Genomic DNA, 20,768 nt, shown 5'->3' with positions numbered 1-20,768 from the left:
CACCGCTTGATTACACACTCTCCCAATCAATGTATCCAAGTTTCACATTATTATTATTTTAGTACTCTTGTAAGTAACAAATCCTGATCTCATTATAAAAATTTTTTGAAGTTATCTTTGTCTTATTGGTCTATAACAAATCCATTGAAACCATCATTTATAATCTATACAGATTCAACCTCTGTAGTACCATACTGTATAACTGTTTAACCTTTTAAAATTAGGTCTCTGATTTGAATGTACAAAAATTATAAGAAATATGAACTTCCTCAGCAAATTTAATTACATCTAGTTAAAAAAAGAGAAATAAACTATCACTCACATTTTACTATTTTAAGCCAATTTCCCACTTAATTTCTTTCAACCATTTGTTTTATACAAGTCATGAGCACACAAGATATATTTATTTACTCTATACCTGTGGTTAAAATAAACATGGTAATAAAATTCTAACCAACGTTACCTAAAACGATGTTCAACATTTCTAAATTTATCTTCCTCATACCTACAATCAAAGTCCAATATGACACCTTCTCAAGTATTCTTTAACATACTGGGTTAGAAAACCACCTCTCTCACTAAATTAATGAGCTCCTCACATATATTTATGTAAACCATAATAGTTCACTCTACATCCCTAAAAATTAAGATTTTTTTCCATAACAATAATCCTACTTTTATTAGCAGTGTAACCTATCTCCATATACATATTATTAGCCTTAGCATATCACCTGTCAAAAAACAAAAACAATAAGCATCTTATTTCCTATTCAATCATACAATAAGTTATTACTTATGTTCAAAATATCATTCATCAGCATTTAAATTATTTCTGATAAAAAAAAATCCTCTTTCTCTTTTGTTTACAGTCTTAATTATCATTCAACCATGGCTTAGTAATAGCAAGTCACAAAAACTTGTAAGGAGCAACCAGTTTCCATTTCTAACTGTTTGTTACAGAAATTTCTAATATTGGTATGAAAAATGCATACCTTTATATCACCCACACAAATTTAGAAAAAGAATAAACACATCTGAAATGACTTCAAGGTTATAAAGAGTTAATGTAAAACTCCATCCATCATCCACAGGAACAAGAACTTTCTCCAGATTATTTTCTTAAAAAAATAACATTTCTTGCAAATAAGAGAAACATAAAAAACAAAACAAAAAAAACTAATGATTGAACACACACGTTTTTATTCTTCAAGAAATTTAACCTCTATATTAAAAACTACTGGGATAATAATTTAGATAAGAAAATTATAAAACGAATTGTTTATAAGTTATACTGCAAAAAGATTTTCCAGCAGATATCTTAAAATTATAATAGAGAATACAACCAACATGTTATTTCAACTGAAATTATCTTAACAGTGAGAAGTATGATGAAAGAAAATTTTTGAACATGCTCTCATAAATGCTACTATAAGAAAATTTTACAATACCTAAAACTGTTAGTGTTAACCATCATCAGCACAACTTTGAAAACTTACATTGTTGAACAAAAAGATTACTAAGTAAATTGAATTGAAATACCAAAACAGAATTGTACTACAGCTTTTGTTAGGGTTAGCATGCATTGTGAACAATATGAAAATATATCTATTCTTGAGGAAATATACTGTCAAATTAAGAAATTGCAAAAAAAAAAAAATTGTTCCTCTGTATATAAATCAGGATATTAAACCATTACTCATACAAAGTGTATCAAACAAATGCTGGAGTTTTATTATACTCCTATATTCAAGTCAATATCCACTAATATACGATAAAATTACCACAATACTGCAAAATTCATCTCAAAGAAAACTGAGAGTGTGTTTTTAGATGCCTTGGATTTGATTAGATCCCAATACAAAAGTGCCTTTATAGTAATAGACTATGGACTGAAAATCCTTTAATCAGGCTATTTATAACAATTATCAATCAAGGCTTTTATAAAATAGGGCATTATAAGCAGTTATCACAGAGAACATTTGTTGAAGAATTAGATACATATACATATTTATCACACTGATGTTATACACAAACAGACCAGATGATACTGTACTACTTTGATGTACTATCATCTATAACAGCTTATATAGTGAAATAAATTTTGAGAAATTTGTTTCATATGCTGAAGGATAAATGGCATGTATAGTAATAGTTAATGATAGTCAAATGGACTCCACATAAATAAATATTATAGATACATCCTCCATGTAGTTGTTTTGAAAAATACTAGTGTCATATTATCCAGGGTTTCTACTTGATAGCTACCAGAACTGATATAAATGTGCGATAATTATGTAAAAATATACAACTGAAAAAGTTGCTGACCTGGTATACTGATCAGTGTTAAATTAGTCTACAATCAAATTTGTATAACCTATACCGTGACACCCAAATAATATTAATAAACCTCTAATCTTCAGAGTTTAACCAATGCAACAAAAAATTTATTTAAAAAATGCCTGATTAAAACTGTTTACCACAATTAATAAGTGAAAGGAGAAAAATTCATATTAGTTATATAGTGTAAATTAGGAAAATATTTTAAATAGCAGCACAAAATGCTGTTTTAAAAGAAACACACTAACTTGCAAAATAGTTATCAAATTAAACATTATACTTATAAAATATCAGAAATAAATTTTCTGTTTAATTAAAGGACATATTTTCTTCAGAAGGAGATGTAAATTCACATATAATTATCAAAAATATGAAAACACATCAAAAAACATGGCTAATGCTCACCCACTTAAAATACTTTAATTCTCCAACATGAAATAGAAAAATATTTATATAGTTAGTATTAATTATACACTGGTCTGTTTTATATATTGTAAAATTTTCTTATAGTGTTAAAACTATTGCACATAGATTGCTAGCTTTATTCATTTTCGAAGAGGTATAACAAGAATTTAACTGAATTAACCGAGCATACAAATCAAATTTAAGCTATAACGAAGTAATCACTAATTTTTAAAAGTTATCTAATCTGTACTATATGAAAATTTGTAATAATCGAGTTGAAGTAGGAACCTATCCTTTGTAATAGTAGTATCCAAAATTTTATTAATACACGAGTCACAATCACACTAACAACTTGAAATATGTTATTAAGCCACACATAGTATTTACGCATCTACGATTTTACTTTTAGTACGAACACTCAAAACACAAATTCCAAGTATTAACTCATACAATATATTCAAGAACTTAACTTTGAAAATATAAACAGGTTCGTTGGTTTTTATAAACACAACACCCTTCTCTCTCTTTTTTTTTTTCGTTAATTTTAATAACTTTTGCAGTTCTAAGCCTAACGAGAAATATGAGATACTTTCTGATAAAGCGGCACCTAGCGGATTATAATCTGTGTCAGAAAATATGTAGATTATAAAATAAGTGTGCTTGTTTTTTATTCGTAGCAATAAATTACGTCGCACTCTAGATAATATGTTACTAGAATGACAGCAGTAAAGCAATATATGGAAGACCTTTCGTTGCCAGTAAAGTGTTTAGCAAATAGCTATTTATTTTGGTGAGAATTTCAAATAGCTATAACAAACAAAATATCAAATCTCACATAGATAAGTTGCACAAAAACTACCAGACACAAACATTCATAAAGTTCTTTCTTAAATCATATGTATTAAATATCTCACATTCAACATAGAAACTGGTAGCTATAATAATAAAATATTTCCTTTAAATATATTCTCATCTTTAAAAAAAATTACATATAAATCTGTAACAATTGATAAACTCACATCTCAGTCGAGTACAGCTACTGCAGAGTAGCCAACTTACCAGAAACAGGTCGCTGCAACTAGGCTTGGTGTTCTCATGTACCGTGGGTCGCGGCAGCCACTGCTTTAGTTTCTTGTATGAACACAAAGCTCTTCGATTGAACCCGTCCCCTGACTACAGCGACGGAGAGGGTGGTAGTGGTAATTGTTTATCTGCAATCCATATAAGAGCCAAGGATGGTGCGTCATCGAAAACTTCCTATTCGTGATTGGTTGCCCTACCCCACGTGCTGGGTGTTCCTTGTGGGTAGAGCAACTAATGATGACGTAGCTCACCCAGAAAGGCGGGTGTAAGAACTCGGCGCTGTGCGGCAGGGATTCTTTTACCATACTGGCGGGTGGAGCGGTCCACCGTGAACAAATTTAGAAAGGTTAGAAATTTTCCATTCTTTTGATAAGTGTGTTTTGTACACATACAATGTAGTGTGAAAGTAAAAAAGTCACCTTTTAATGATTCTATTGTTTATCTCCACATTTTTAATATATAACGTGGAATACAGCAATAATAAAGTTTTTTATTTTTTTAGAGACTTTTTTTGAAATCATACTTGCGAATTGTTCAAAAGCAACAAGGAATAACTACATGGGCATTTATGTATAGAAAAAAACAGGAACTTCATACGAATGCACTTAGGAAATTACTATAATAATCAAGTATTTTTTATACATTTACTTTCGAAAAATAATAGATACTGCTTCATTGTTAAATATGCAAAGCTGTTGATATTTTATAATGTTAAAACTATGTAATTTAATATTAAAAACATTTAAATCGAGCCTTTGATTATTTCAATTCATAGAAATTATTACTTACACTGCAATGCAACGAGGATTACAAAATAAAACACTAACGAGAGTATAGCCTAAAATTAAGTGCACCCAGTGCACTTGCACAGGACCCTCAGCTTTATCTTTTGGGGAAAATATTTCAACGAGATTCGAGAAGTTAGTTAAAAATATTTTAATTCGGCATTATTACATATTACAAAGAAGAACAAAATAAGTATGCTAAAATGTTGTTGCTTCAAAAAGACTTTGATTTAAAGGGAAAAGCAACTGAATATTTGTTAAGCAGAAGCATGTGTGGATGGTTCAGACAATAACAATGTCTGCTATTATCACATAAGAGGAACTGGAAATAGCTACACTAAAATGATTAGTAAAGATATATTTATTTTTCAATGTTTTTAGTAACTTTTGTTTATGAATTCAACGGCTAGTTAAATTACATTTTGTCACAAGTATATTATATGGTGTTATACTTAAACTAAGCTTTATGGAATAAACAAAGTAATATTTAAACATGTAATACGTATATATATGTATAGTTCTGAGAGGTGAGTTCACAAGTTTCAAAATTCTCAATCGTACAAAGATACTCAAGTGGAAAAACTATGTTGTATATACTCATAAATATCTGTGAAGTACAGTGATTTCATGTTAACAACTTCAATTTTTTTGCTGAAAGATGATATATATTAAAATAGATTTGACTAAAGCTTTAAATTTAAATATTTTTCACAGTGATGCTTTTACCTTATACAAATAATTGTCAAGTCTGCCGATTTGTCTTTAAAAAATAAAAAAATCAATTTCTTTCATTCAAAGCGTTTGAGCAAAACAGGGGCACAGTTTGTTTGTTTTGAATCTCGCGCAAAGCTACACGAGGGTTATCTGCGCTAAAGAGGGGTATAACGAATCCGCAATGCTTCATATAAAACTATAAAGAATAGAAATGCATAACGTTAAGTAAATAAATTATAGACCCTCAGAACTTTATTTATAATTGTTTGTTAATTACAAATGTTATTCACGTCAAACTTAGTAATGAAACTGAAATAACGGCATTTGTGTGTGTGTGTGTGCGCGCATTAGGTTTTACTAGAGTGTGATAAATTACTATTTCTATTGGTTTAACGCTGTTAAAAAGTAGAATATTTTTTTATATAAATACATGTAATAAAGTTCAGACATGCGTACAATCAGTTTATTATTATATTTGTGAGAAAAACTACAAAAAGGAATGATATGTGCGCTCTGTCTACCGTGAACAATCGAACACCGGATTTTAAAGTTTTCAATCCGTTAACTTCTTGCTCACACATTGAGGGAACCACAAGAAAATGTAATATTATTCATATAAAATAGATGAGCTTTCTGGTTTCGCAAAACATTATATAAGTTTTGTGTGTACCACAAATAAAAAAATATTTTACCATTAATAGGTTTTTCTTTTGCAAAGATTCAGTTGCTAGAAACGTTATTCTTGAAACGTTTTATGTAATAAAAATATTATTAAATACCCTGTTATGTAAAACGTCACACTTTATATAACATTTTACAGAAACTAAATTTTAAATCATAAAATTGAGCTTTAGTACCATATTTTAAAATGTGTATATATATATTTAACTACGTATAAAACTTATCCACCAGTTTTCGCAGAACTGATACAAAAATAATATATACACATTTAAAAAACGTGTTATCCCTATTGAAAACTTGAAGAGAATTTCTTTTTACAGTTGTAAATAAATAAAAAAGCAAAGTAAAACTGATGTTTGTGTTGTTGCTGTTGTAGTTTGTTTCTGGGGGTATAAAAAATTGAGTGTAAGCTATCCTGATATATGGTTTGAGAGTTAATTTAACGATTCTTCTAAGTAATGATAGTGCCTAACTGAACTAGCCAATTAGGTTCTCGTGCTAAAACTGATTAATTAGTGAGGCTGCCCTTCTTGATGTATAATTCAGAAGAATTTAAACTTTGATTCACAGTTTAATTAAAACACAAAATATTGAAACCACTGAAGTAAAATTTTAAATAAAAATTCCTTTATCTTAATAACGTTATTGGCATTTATTGACGAAAAATTTATGGTTAACAGTAATTGTCTTTTTTCTGAAACATTTTTTGAATATTGTAAAATACTTAAATTTAACTTCTAATATACTACAGTAATCGGCCCGGCATGGTCAAATGATTAAGGCACTCCACTCGTAATCTGATGGGCGCGGTTTGAATCCCCGTCACACCAAACATGCTCGCCGTTTCAGCCGTGGGGCCGTTATAATATGACAGTCAATCCCACTATTCGTTGGTAAAAGAGCAGCCCAAAAGTTGGCCGTGGGTGGTGATGACTAGCTTCCTTCCCTCTAGTCTTAAAGTGTTAAATTAGGGACGGTTAGCGCAGATAGCCCTCGAGTAGCTTTGCGCGAAATTCAAAACAAACAAACAAAATACAGTAATAACCATAGCAAGAGTTAATGATGAGTTAAACTTTTCTATGCTTAAATAAAATAAAGGATAAGTAAGTTATCTTCTTGTTAGTTAATTCCTTGTTGATGGGTTGCCTTTTAATGACATAGATAGATGTACATGAAATGGAAGAGATTTCGATCGAAAGCAAAAAACAAGATAATATTTACAGGTTAGTTGCTTTACCATCTTTCCCGATATTAATACGCATCTCAGTGTGGTTAGGTAAATATCAAATGAGGGAGCAACACCTTGTACTAGAATCGAAATAAAATAAAATGAAATTGAATATGTTTTACCTTGACACAAGCTTGAAATGAAGTTTATTTCACTACGTAGAATATATAATAAGGGTGTAACATTACACAAATATGTATTTTATTCACAATCATATGAAATAGACTCTACTTCATCCATTCTATTGATTTTACTAAGATATTTCATTTTATTGCTCTAGACAATGAATTACTGAGCAGCCAACTTCGTAAGATTGAAAATTATTGTAGTATAGTTACTAAGTGTTTTTAAGATTAATAATGTTGTTGATGATTAGTTTTAAAAATAAAATTCATGGCAAATATCTTGAAATTAAACTAAAACAACAGTTCGATTTGCATTCTACGTGAACTGTGTGTGTGTGTGTTTTCATATAGCAAAGCCACTCGGGCTATCTGCTGATTCCACCGAGGGGAATCGAGCCCCTGATTTTAGCTTTGTAAACATGTAGACTCACCGCTGTACCAGCGAGGGACACGTGAACTGTGTATTGAATCAAACAGTGACGCATCAATGTAAAGGCTGGAGGGCCATGAGCCTTTAAAATTTTTGTTGGGCCTCTAAAAATTGAAAATTAATGAGTCCCTAAAAGGATATTAATCCCTGCACCCCTAATAGACACAGTCCACCTCTTATCATGAGAACAAATAACGTTTATGATATACTAGTCCATTTAAAGATTCAAAAACATTTCCTGTTACAATTAATCAAACCATTAACAGGAATAAAACATTCTTTTTTTCAAATAATATTTTAGCCATCATAGTTGAATATTTGTATACTCTGCCTTGAGCATGGTATACGCTAAAACCCGTGAAAGATTGAGCTTGAAATCAATTACATTTACAAAACATTGGACTGAAAGAGAGAAAAGGTACATTGTGTTTTGAATTTATCGCTAAGCTACTCTAGGGTTATCTGTGCTAGTCATCCCTAATTTAGCAGTGTAAGACTAGAGGGAAGGCAGCTAGTCATCACCATCTACCGCCAAATCTTGGACTACTCTTTTACCAACGAATAGTGGGATTGATCGTCATATTATAACGCCTTCACAGCTGAAAGGGCGAGCATGTTTGGTGTGATGGAGAGTCGAACCCGCGACTCTTGGATTATGAGTCGAGTGCCTTAACCACCTGGCCATATTGGGCCATGGAACACTGTGTCCATAATATTGTCAATTGTGGATTGTTCTTTAATAAGTCGATATAAGTATATGTTATTATTACTAACAGAAAATATTAAAGAAATATTTCAACATTTCAGCAATGGTTTCAGATTTATGGACATTATTAAATATTTTTGAGCAGCTCTCCACGTTTCCTCTGTTGGTCAAATTTTCATTCGATATATTATAAAGAGCTTCAACTTTCTGGGATATGATGTTTTCAAAAGTTGCCTCTAAATTGAAGAAGTTTGTCATATTGTGTAAAATGAATTATTACATTTTCAACTAAAACCTAGTTCAAACCACATCTGCGAAATTTAGCTTTTAAGTCACACACACACAAAAGAATATAAAGATGATTTTCAAATCAGTAGAAGCTGTACTTTCACATATAAATAGCAGGAGTATGTGTGTACACTAAAGTTACTTTATCGTGACGGGGTTCGATAAAAATAAACTGGCCATCTAATGACTTCTGGAACTAACAGTTTTATAACTTCTCGAGAACCAGAAAGAACAAGTCGCAACTTTTGTATCATATACATACATGCTCATGCATTTTTAGGTGTTAATAGTTAACGTTTATGGTGGCCGCCTGGTAGATAGGAAAACATACCTGTGCTTAAACCTAATGAATGTATCTAACTCATTTAAAGACTTGGTCTTCCTTTTAAGATTCCTGTTGTTACGGTTTAATCTTGTTGTTAGTCTTAACCTACCATGTATCGTTGTAAAATCTCCTTAAAAGTAATGTCTACCAATGTAAATATTACTCAAGAAGTTCCATTGGTAAGCGATATTTCTAACTGTAACTCATAAAGTGAACATGTATATTATTCACCGATAAAAAGAAATAGATCATTTTATTATAATACTATTCATAGGTATGATTCGGCCTCCTCACTCAACTAGGTTTTTAAATAGTTTTCTAATAAATATCGTTTAAGTTGGTAAAACCTACTTCTATGTATCCCCTGAGAGAGTATACTATTATGTTTCCCAGTAAACCTTACCAATCAGTCTCGATGCAGTACAGATTGGATAATTTTACGATAGAGCTAATTTTAAAAGCTTACATTCGGTGAGATACACCAAATATTATTTTATACCCTTACCATCACGTATACGATGAAATGGAAATTATATGATTCTACAAAATTCCAAACCCTACAAATCTGTATACAAGAAGTTAGGATTTATATTACTCAGCAAACTAGAAGATTCTACAGCCTTTTATGCGACAAATATATGTTATGTTATTATACAACTTACGACACTTTACACACCTGTATAAAGTGAATTAGATCATTCTACAACCTAGCACTCGTTAAAAACCGTTAATGCGGTAACAGAAATTATGTGATGCAGCTGATCTGATTCTGCTTGGACCTAAAAGACTTGACAAGCTGATACTCATTGGTGTATAGGTCATACATATATACGACGTAGTAGATTTTGCAAACTTATATACAGTATGGTATACATTTTGTGATTCTAACATTCTAGAATAACTTACAAACATGCATGCCAAAAAATGCAGGTTATATAATTCTTGAAACTAGCAGGCCTCACAAAATTGTATACAAAATATTTGGATTATAGATTAACTTGGAAACCTATATAAAAAAATACCACCTATATTTTTACATCCTCAACCTCACAAACCTATATACAGGATAGTATATTTTACATTATTGTACAGTGTGGTAGGCTTTAGAAGTCTGTAAACAGAATAATATATATTACAATGTTGTACAGTCAAGCAGATTTTATAAATTTGTATACAGAATGATATATGTTTCATTATTATACAGTTTAGCACATTTTATGAATTTGTATATTGAATAATATATATTTCATTATTATACAGTCTAGCAGATTTTATACATTTCTGTACAGAATAATATGTTTCATTGTTATACAGTCTAGCAGGATTTACAATTCTCTATATAGAATAATATATTTCACATTATTGCACAATCTAGCAGACTTTAGAAGTCTGTATATAAAGTAATACATATTGCATTAGTCCAGTAGGCTTTATAAGTTTGTATACAGAATAATATATATCACATTACTGTACAAACTAGCAGACATTAGAAATCTGTATATGGAATAATATATATATATCACATTAATGTACAACCTAGCAGACATTAGAAGTCTGTATACAGAATAATACAAGTTACATTACTGTAGTCTAGCAAACGTTATAGTCCTCTATAAAGAATAACATAGAATTGACACGCATGTATAAAAATTAATATATATTCCTCACATGTCTTCCACACTAGTAGAAGACACAAGTTTGGTACAAAGTAGTTATTAGAATACACGATTTAAAACATTATATATAGTCCTCACAAAATTATTTACAGTAATGCAAAACCTTTTCTATCTCCTATTATTTTTCCACAGTGAACCAATATGTTCATGAAAGTTTCAATCTAAAACAATTTATGAAGCCCTACATTCAGATTTGGCGAATATTGGACCTAAATCAAAAGTTGTTCTGTGACCTTATAAACCAGTGGACCTTAAAACCCGTGTCCAATCAAGAGGTTGAATGTGCTCACTTTTCAATATTACATCTATTTACGGATGTGAAATATTAAGAACGAATAAAATGCACTACAATGTTGAAGTTTCGTAACTTAGTTGTTTTTTTAATCTCAGTGTATTTCATATTTATATTTATTTGAACGTATTTATGTTAAAAAAACAACAAAAGGTTACGTTAAAATAAAATAAAATATCATATTCTTATAACAAGTGGCTCTCAAAAGGTGTGATGAAAAACCTTTTTGTTATACAAATTAATAGTATAGGTTACATTTCTTTACTTTCTGGAATGCGGCCCAAAACAGTTCTTTCAAAACAACATTATACTATAAGATATAAAACAAATTAACTTCGGCCCCCCGCTAGTACAGCGGTATGTTTCTGGATTTACAATGCTAAAATCAGGCGTTCGATTCCCCTCCGTGGGCTGAGCAGATAGCCCGCTGTGGCTTTGCTGTAAGAGCTGTAAGAAAACACAAAACACACAAATTAACTTGCAATACAACCGTGTCTGAAACATTGGTAATTATCGGCCATGCAGTAGGATAGTAGAACTACTGCATACATTTATTAATAAATATTCAAATTATAAAATATTTTTACCTCTTTCTCTAAATTATGTACGTTACGTATTTTCCCTTAATCCTAGTACATTTTTAATATTGTTATATTTACACAAGCAACTAAAATAACTTCTCTAAACATTATTGTACTTTGTTCTCTTTATTTACTAACATATAATGTACATTTTTGTAATATTACTGACTCACATAATGAATCATTTATACTTTTTGTACGCTTTTTTTTTGCAAAAGAGTGATGAATTGTGAGTTTCCCTGATCTTGAGGTTTAAGAGTGGCGTTAGTTCTATGACGAACCAAGACAATAGCAGGAAGATAATAAAACACAGTGTTGAATTCAGGGGATATACAGAGGAATTTCCCCCTGTACAAAACATCCTCCTTCAAAATACAGTGTTTTTCATTTTGTTGAATGTTATTTCATCTTTCCCTCTCCCAGGGGACAGGCTTGGATTCAACGCTGATAAAACATAATGGTGCCAAAATAATTTTGTTTATGTTGTTCAATATTAAACATGTACCATTTTATTTGGTGTGTGCCGTATGAACACTGTTTTAGAGGATTTATAACTCTGTAAAAAGAACGTTATTTTCTTGAAGATTATAAATACATTTTTTGCTTTTTAAATTTAGAAAAAATATTGAATAAGAAAGCGTACGTTGAACCACTGACAACAAAAACGACGTATTCTATCTAGCGAAAACATTGTTGTTGTGGTTTTGAATTAAGCACAAAACTACACAAGAAGCTATCTGTACTCTGCCCACCACGGGTATCGAAACCCGATTTTTAGCGATGGAAGTCCGCAGACATACCGCTGAGCCACTGGAGGGCAGCGAAAATATGCTTTCAACTTGAGTGTTTCTGATCTCTAGCAGAAGAAATGATATCTATAAGGCTTACGAAATCCCTTTTGAAGTTCCTACTGACAAAAGTTCAGCATCATTCTACCGCCAGTGGGCTCAGCAGATAGTCCGACATGGCTTTGCTATATGAAACACACACACACACATTCTACCGCAAACCTAGAATAAACAAATTTGAATACCTTTATTTCTAATAAAAGTAGTTAACACTAAATTAAAGAAAAGATGGACGTGCGAGAATTTTATAATGTTTTGAGATGCGTTTCTTACTAAATTTTATCTTGAAGTATTAGTGTACAAATCTTTAAAGATATATTTCACGGTAAAGTAAAAAGTAAACACAAAAACTAAGTTTGTCGCACGCTAATTTGTTGGAAGTATAATTTAGCTTATGATTCATGAACGTAATAATATACTAGATATGACAACAACAGAATCAATAAAATCTAACTGAAACATTTTTTAGTCACATTATACTAGACCTTATACGAAGCAAAAAATAATAATTCGTCACGTCCAAAAAAAATTAAAAATAGACGATTCGGACGTTGCCCTCAACAGCTAGAGAATAACAAAAGGCAAAAACCTGTTATTTTCCTGGGTGAATTAAGCTCTTGCGTTGTGATGACCGAAACGGAAAAACAGCTTTTTTTGACATGCTTGTTTACTGATAGTGTTTAGCAACTATTACATTTAATGCCTGAATATTGAATATTTTCTGATGATAGATATAAGGTAACAATTGCTTCTGAAGATTTCTGAAGTAATTGTTACCTGTTTAGGTGTAATTAATTTTGATTGTAGATATCTGCATTTTGTCTCAAGACAATTTCTCAAACGTAATAGCCTAGTAACCAATTTTTATTTACTAAGCTCACCATAATATTGTAAATTACAACTGTTTACTGATATTACATCAGAAAGTTAATACTAGATTAACACAAGGGCTAACTGGGTTGTAGCCCCGAAACTAAAGATGCCCCTCAGCGCTACCTCAGATGTGCAATATTTAAATAAACACTAATATTTAGTTAACCTTCATTTATTTATGTATAAATTATATTATACAATAAACCATATCATATTAAAAGACCAAATATTTAATTCAATGATTTAACTGTGTTAGAAAATAAACATGTTTTTGAACCAATAATTCTTATTAATTGAATAAAGTAAGAATATATTTGGAAGCCCATTTAAATGTGTAGCCCAGGACCTCTTAAATACTTAATCCGGCACTGCAAAAAATGGGTTAAGAGATAAGCTGTTACATTTCTTGAATCTGTGTCATATTTCTTCGAAAAATCAAATATATAAAAAAAATAATTTTTTCAACCTAATTCACCTATTTAAAAATTATATTTATAATAAACATTTTCCTATGGATTATAAAGTGTAATTTTTCAGATTAAAATATATATTTTGCAGGTAAATGGATAAACAAAAAATATACTTACTGCACAAGTATATTAATTTGTTCTGAAAAATACTTGAATAATCCCATACTGAACATATTTGAACATTTTTTTCACTCTTAATGTGAAAGAAGTTATTTATTAATTATAATGTATTTTTGTTATATTAGAAATCGTTATTTATTAGTTTTTGAATATTACTGAAAGATAAAATCAGGCCATTATGTGATAGTCAAAACTTCTACAATAAAATATTAGATGTTTAGTCTATCCAAATTATCTGATACAGAGTATGCAAAAATACTGGTATATAGAAATGTTCTCTACACAACCTTATGTTGATTAGGAAAAAAATAAGAGTTATAAAGTTTGTGATATTAGCCAGATTACAGACCTGCAATCTTTAATTTCCATGATGGCTTTAAGTTGCATCAGATTCATAAAGTAATTCATTATGACTAGAAGAATCTCATTTTATAGCTAAGCTGAGAAAAAAAAACATAACTTTTATCGAAACACTAGGAAACTGGCAAAATAGTAATTACTACACAATTTACTACTACACCTTGTTAAAATAACGAATCTTTGTAAGATTTATATTTAATCTAGAAAGAGAAACGATTGTTATTGTTATACGTCATGTGTTAGTGATAATTATTTATATACTTTTATCACTTTATTGATGTACAATTGTTACTATTCAAAATACAAAATAATCAGTCAAATTCACCGTATTTTTTGGCCGAGCGTCGTATTTTCGTATAGACATGATAAAACAAAAGGTACAGTTCTTTGAAAAAACTCACCAATATACTCTTACATATATTATGCTAAAATCATTTTGCTCAACAGAAACACTATGTCTATGTGGAAGACAACTTTCATTAGTTTTATATATGTTACAGTTATTTTGGAAATACAATTATCACGTCTGGTTTCAAGATTAGGCTACTTGTTAGAGTATAGGTGGCAGGAATCCAAATCTATCGGTAGCACTGTCATCTAAAAAAGTTATATGCATTATATGAAGTATAAATGCAGTTTACGATTGACTGTATGACTTAAATTTTGTTTGTATATAAAAGTATCATACGAATCTTACCCGTTGCTAACTGGAAAAAAAATCCAGCTGTGTATATTTCCCGTTCAGTTGTTTTTTTTCCTTTAAATCCAAATATGCTATGTCGTTGGGGAGTTGTCTGTGTTTTGAATATATATAGTTATATGGTATTTCAAGCCTACATTGATTAGTGTAAACGTCCCACAGATTGTTGCTAAAACTGTGGTAAATCTTTGCCATTTCTGTTCAGGAGTTCGGCAAGTAACCTCTACAAAAAAACACAATTTACGACTATCGCTTGCATGCTGCTCCATAAGTGATGGGTCAAACAATCGTCGTAAACACCCCACTTTTCTTATTTTGCAAGCTTAGAAAACGCTCACCACGAAGGGATCCGCCTCTACGCGTTACTTGCTCAACAACAGCCTGTTCAGGCCTGGGTTTGAAGGGTTGAAACTGTCTAGAAGATATAGCCAGGTCGCCGACGTTGAACGACGAGCATAGCAGCCATTACACCTGAAGTTCTGGGTTGTTTTAGTCCTGTTGATCGCAAGCCCATCCCTACAAGACAATACTTAAATATCATTAAACACTGGAACATTAAAAGGTGCATTCCTAAAAGCTGAGTCTTATTTCACTTAGGATGCAATTGACAAAATGCTCGTTTCAGTCGAGCTTAGTGAAGCTAGAAGTGGAAACGTCATTAACTAAACTTCTAACAGTTCAGCAGGAAAGCCAACAATCCAGATGCTGAAATCTTTCGTCAATGAACAGTTATAAAAGGTATAGCATAAAAATATTTTGCTTCTGCTTTGCAAAGGTTGGCTTGCTTCTGATGTAATTTTTATCTTCCTAGCTTTTGTCGAGTTTTATGCATATATTTCTGATGTTTCTCGATACTATTTGAGATAAGCAAGTGAAAGAGAATCTTCAGTATACCATTTAAATCAAAATACCGTATGTTTTCAAACGATACATTTCAAACAAACCATCTAGTTTCAATTTTCTATCTTGTACAATGACGAATATTCAATTTCAGGTTTTTTCATGACCTAATCTTTGTTTTGTAAAGGGAAAGTAAAGAAAAAATTCCGAATGTAATCACCTCAAACCAGCGGTAAATATTTTACGGAGAAAGATGTAAATGTCAATGACATTTCTTAACTGTAACATAAAGAATTGAACACAATTCCACAGACAGGTGTAAATTAAGAATATATTTTCAGTAAATACGAATAAATGTATGAAATCCTAATTATTAAATCAACTTTCAGACTAATTTAATGGAAATACCTCATGAATATTAATTAGGGCATAACTTGTCTCGAATATTGATGGCGTCATTACAGAGCCCAAAAACTACAAATAAAAAACCCTTGTACAATATAAACTTTTAAAATTATTTTGCTTCTAAAATAATTAATAAGTAGCTATGTACAGATTATTTGAGGCCAGGCATGATTAGTATTGCAGTAAAAATCCGTGAATTCTTGTTTCGCATACCGTTGCCGCAAAATTGCTATCCGCACTTTGGGGCATAGATTTGTAATGAGAAAGACGATCAAACCTCACTATTCGATTTCAGTAGCCCAATTGCTAGCTGCCTTCCCTCTAATCTATCGATTGAAATTAGGGACGACCAACGCATCCAACCATTATGTAGCTTTGTGGAAATATCTGAAAAAATAAACACTCGGATATTCTCACTACACGCATAAACTCTCTGAATCAAAAATTAATTATTTATAAAACTTATACACATATACACGGACACAAAAACAAAAACTGTGGTATTGAAGCAAGGACTGAAACAATTACATATTGAAATATATTGATTGAACTTCTTTATGTAATAGTGTATTAAAATATTTTATTTTTAATATTTGATACGTTCAGGCATAAATCTTTTAAATATTTTTTACCTCACTCGGTGTTTAAGTTTTAAGAGTTAGTGAATTTTCTTTGTTATCGCTAAGCGTCATCTGGTAACACCATATATAATCACTCAGATATAGCACGAATTTATCAACAATACATCGAGAGTTTTTTATTATATTGACTAATAATGATTACTGTCTTAGGAATCTACAGTGATGACTCCATTTTAATAGCAGTACTTAACAAGCACTGTGGTGCAAGATAGAATGTATTTATTATACTTATATCTGTACACATAGATTTGGAGCAAATCAATAAAACCATGGTATAACTGAAACCAAAACCTACTCTTTTTGGGGAGGTCGATTTATGCATCTACTACAGTGACTATATGGTACTCAGCAGTAAGTTTTAATAAATGTAAATTAAAGATTATTAAGTTCTTTGAGGTTGGTTTCCAGTATCTTCAAGAAGTCTTTATAATAATTACAAAATAACTGGAAAATTGAATATAATTTTAAATCTGCATAATCTGATCCTGTTAATTAAAATAACCAATTCTATTTTGAAACTGTGTCATTATTCTCTTATATAAAGCTAATTTAATATATATCGTGTGAAGGTATTAGTAGAAAAAATATTATATGGATTAACTGATACTTCCTTAATATAAGATTATAACAAATATATTTAATGAATTTGTTTTAAGTAAAGACTAAAAAAAAAAAGTATATTACCTTTTACCTTATCTGATGATGGGCATGATTTGTATTTTTAAGTAAGATGACCCAACAAAGTAAATCTACAATAAACAAGTTTCTTTGTTCTTACTTCAACTGTAAAAACTTTCACATAGAACGACATAATTACGAGTTGAGAATAATGTGTAAAAAATTCTTGATTTTAAGTCTTTGAGCCGATCACACTTCAGATGTCATTGTGATTTATTCTCGTTTACTTCAGTGTGTATTATTACCGTTAACACTGAACATAACGAAATTATCCTGCAAATAATGAAAGCGAATTTATAAACATTTAAAAGATATGTTATAAACACTAGCTTTAAAATATGTATATTCTAAAAGTCATCTAAACAATTAAAATAAATGGACTTTGGTTAAAAACCATATAACCATATAAGCAAACCAGTACTGTAAAAAATGTGTAACTATTTGATCTAGTTCCTAAAGTTATCCAAAGTTTTATATAGCCTCAACCACTGATCAATTGTTTAATATCGTTAAGTCATGTAACCAGCAGCGAAGAAATTTTGGAAGATGCACAAGTACATTTCGTTTCAAAATATCACGTTCTTAACAACAATTTTCAATAGTGATTTCTCGTTTAAAGTAATTAATAACATGGTAGTCGAAAATATAAATAAAAATTTACCCACGTCTCTTTCAGACTTTAGTCTATGCTTAGATATTGAAAATTGTTATGCTTATGAACTCTGTAAATTTGACAAACTAGCGAATGTTAGGCTTAGAAATTCACTGAACATCGTTTATAGACCTGCATATACAGAGTATTCGGAAAGTCATTGTGCAGTAATATATTTATTAACAGACATATTTCAATATAGAATACAGTAGGTAAATATGAATTACAATTATAAACAATGTTGAAAGTGTACCCCGTTGGCATCAATACAGGCCTAGATCCTTCTTATTTTGTTTCTAAACATCGCGATCAGTTGCTGGCTTGAAATAGACCGAGTGAATGCTGTTATCGCTGCTTTCAAAACTGCGCAGTGACTTTCCGAACACCCTATAGTATACTACTCAAATAACTCCATGTATAGTACTGCTTATAATGCCTGGAAACAGACTCGTAAAAGAAAACAAATTACGCTACAAAATTTTATAGATGAACAAAATGCTTTGTTTTTAACTACATTATTATGTTAAAAAACGAAGAGAAGACACAAATGTGTTTATATTTTATACGCACAGAAGTAATTTGATATTTACTAAAACATGAATTCTTAGTTGATATTTTCAAGCCAACATGTAGACATTCGTCTGGAAATAATTCCACCAGGGACACGCTCGTTCAGAAACCGCTTCTCTTAAAAACGGCGAACGGTTTTAACGCTGGCTAAAAACTTTAAAGTGCTACTGGATCTGGTTTTTATTTTAAGACCTATGATTTACTACAGATATTCTTATGACAAGTTACCTTTGGTTGTGTGAAATCTCTCAATGTTGGTTGAAGAAATATTACATATAGACACACGGTTTAGCTGTCAATTGTCTTAAAAACTGAATACCTTTAAATTTATAACACGATGAGTTGCAGCTTGTAGTGTGATATAGAAATACGCTTATATTAACACCCGTCACTGGAGGGCAGGAGCAAGTGTCAAGAAGCGTAATACGTTTATGAAAAGTAGGAAAAAAGTAACAACAAATAAAAAACTTGTATTTAGTTATTCTAGCCTATACTTTGTTTGAACATTCCTAACGAATGAAAAGTTAGAAGTTTTTGCCATTACAAATTATATAGTAGAATAATATATAATTCGAAAAATTTTAAACCAATTGAACATAACATTAGTAATGTAGAATTTATTAATAAAATGATATTTCAATTTTATATGTTTTTGGTATTCAGCTTTGAAGTATTACGAACTCAGAAATGATTTACTGTTTTTGGGTTTTGCCCTTAGTAGGCCCCAATTTGTTTATTGTGGGTATAGAAGCTATAGTTAAATATAACATCAACATGTGTTCGATTTGAGAAAAGCATGCATCTCAAACTATTTTGGGCAACCATCTTATTTTAATAACTTATAAATATTGTTGTTTAAAATTCATATATTGAAAATATTTTAATTTTGATACACATCACAGTTGATGCAGGTGTAAGTGTACTTAATTCAGCAAATTGATAACTTCATATTACGATTATTCTTAAATTTATTAACGGAAATTACATGAGGCCTAACGAGAGAACAGTTTTAAACACTTCTTCTGTCACACTAATTTTGTTTTGAATCTAGACTCATAAGTGTACGCGTAAAAATGAATATTGGTGATTATGGTACTCGACTCGCATTCTATAGGTTACAGAATTGAGTACTGCCACCAAACATGTTCGCCCATTCAGCCATGGAAGCGTTATAATGTGACCGTTAATCCAACGTTTCTTTCGTAAAGAGTAACATAAGAGTTAGCGGTATGACTAGATGCCTTCCCTCTTGTCTCTCACTTCAAAATTATGAACAACTAGCGTAGATAGTCCTCGAATAGCTTTGCTCAAAACTCAACAAACAAACTAAAACATGTAAAATGGGTAGACATGACGATCATGCAGATTATTACATGTTCCACAGGTCTTTTTATAGCATGTAAGCTTCCTTTAAAGGGACATAAGTGAATTTTGACCTTATAATATGTGATTCTACAAATTGAGATTGAGAACATTATGGTATTAACTTGAAACTTTAGTGGTCTCCAGTTAGTATAATAATGTTTCACAGCTTGCAAAACTTCCTTATCTTAATTTCTAAATGGAATAATATGGTGGCTTTATTTTGTAAGTCACAGTATATGTGAACTTGAAGTCGTATTTTTATGTATATATATATATATATACATAAATTATATATATGTTTGTTTGTTTGTTTGTTTTGGAATTTCGCACAAAGCTACTCGAGGGCTATCTGTGCTAGCCGTCCCTAATTTAGCAGTGTAAGACTAGAGGGAAGGCAGCTAGTCATCACCACCCACCGCCAACTCTTGGGCTACTCTTTTACCAACGAATAGTGGGATTGACCGTCACATTATACACCCCCACGGCTGGGAGGGCGAGCATGTTTAGCGCGACGCGATTATATATATGTTGGTGGCAACTCAGTTATTCCTTAAATGCATTCTAAATCTCCAAATGAGTTTTGTATTGCT

At 30.8% G+C, this 20,768-nt stretch overlaps 1 protein-coding gene across 7 annotated transcripts in view; it reads right to left on the bottom strand.

The window, feature by feature from the left end:
- LOC143255271 (NGFI-A-binding protein 1-like) overlaps positions 1-19,183 on the bottom strand; it is a 193,340-nt gene extending 174,157 nt beyond the window's left edge. For 2 of the 7 annotated variants that reach the window (XR_013030492.1, XM_076510685.1), the window contains exon 1: positions 3,802-3,976. The gene's annotated coding sequence lies outside the window, so the exon portion shown is untranslated. Of the gene's footprint in view, positions 1-3,801; positions 3,981-19,041 lie in introns of those variants that run through there. The other 5 variants (XM_076510686.1, XM_076510691.1, XM_076510693.1 and 2 more) reach the window with 5 other exon arrangements.
- Positions 19,184-20,768: the final 1,585 nt, after the last annotated feature.

Source organism: Tachypleus tridentatus, chromosome 7, assembly GCF_004210375.1.
Source record: "Tachypleus tridentatus isolate NWPU-2018 chromosome 7, ASM421037v1, whole genome shotgun sequence".
NCBI lineage: Eukaryota > Metazoa > Arthropoda > Merostomata > Xiphosura > Limulidae > Tachypleus > Tachypleus tridentatus.
The sequence above is the reverse complement of the archived record's forward strand: the minus strand, read 5'-3'. Positions and strand labels throughout refer to the sequence as shown.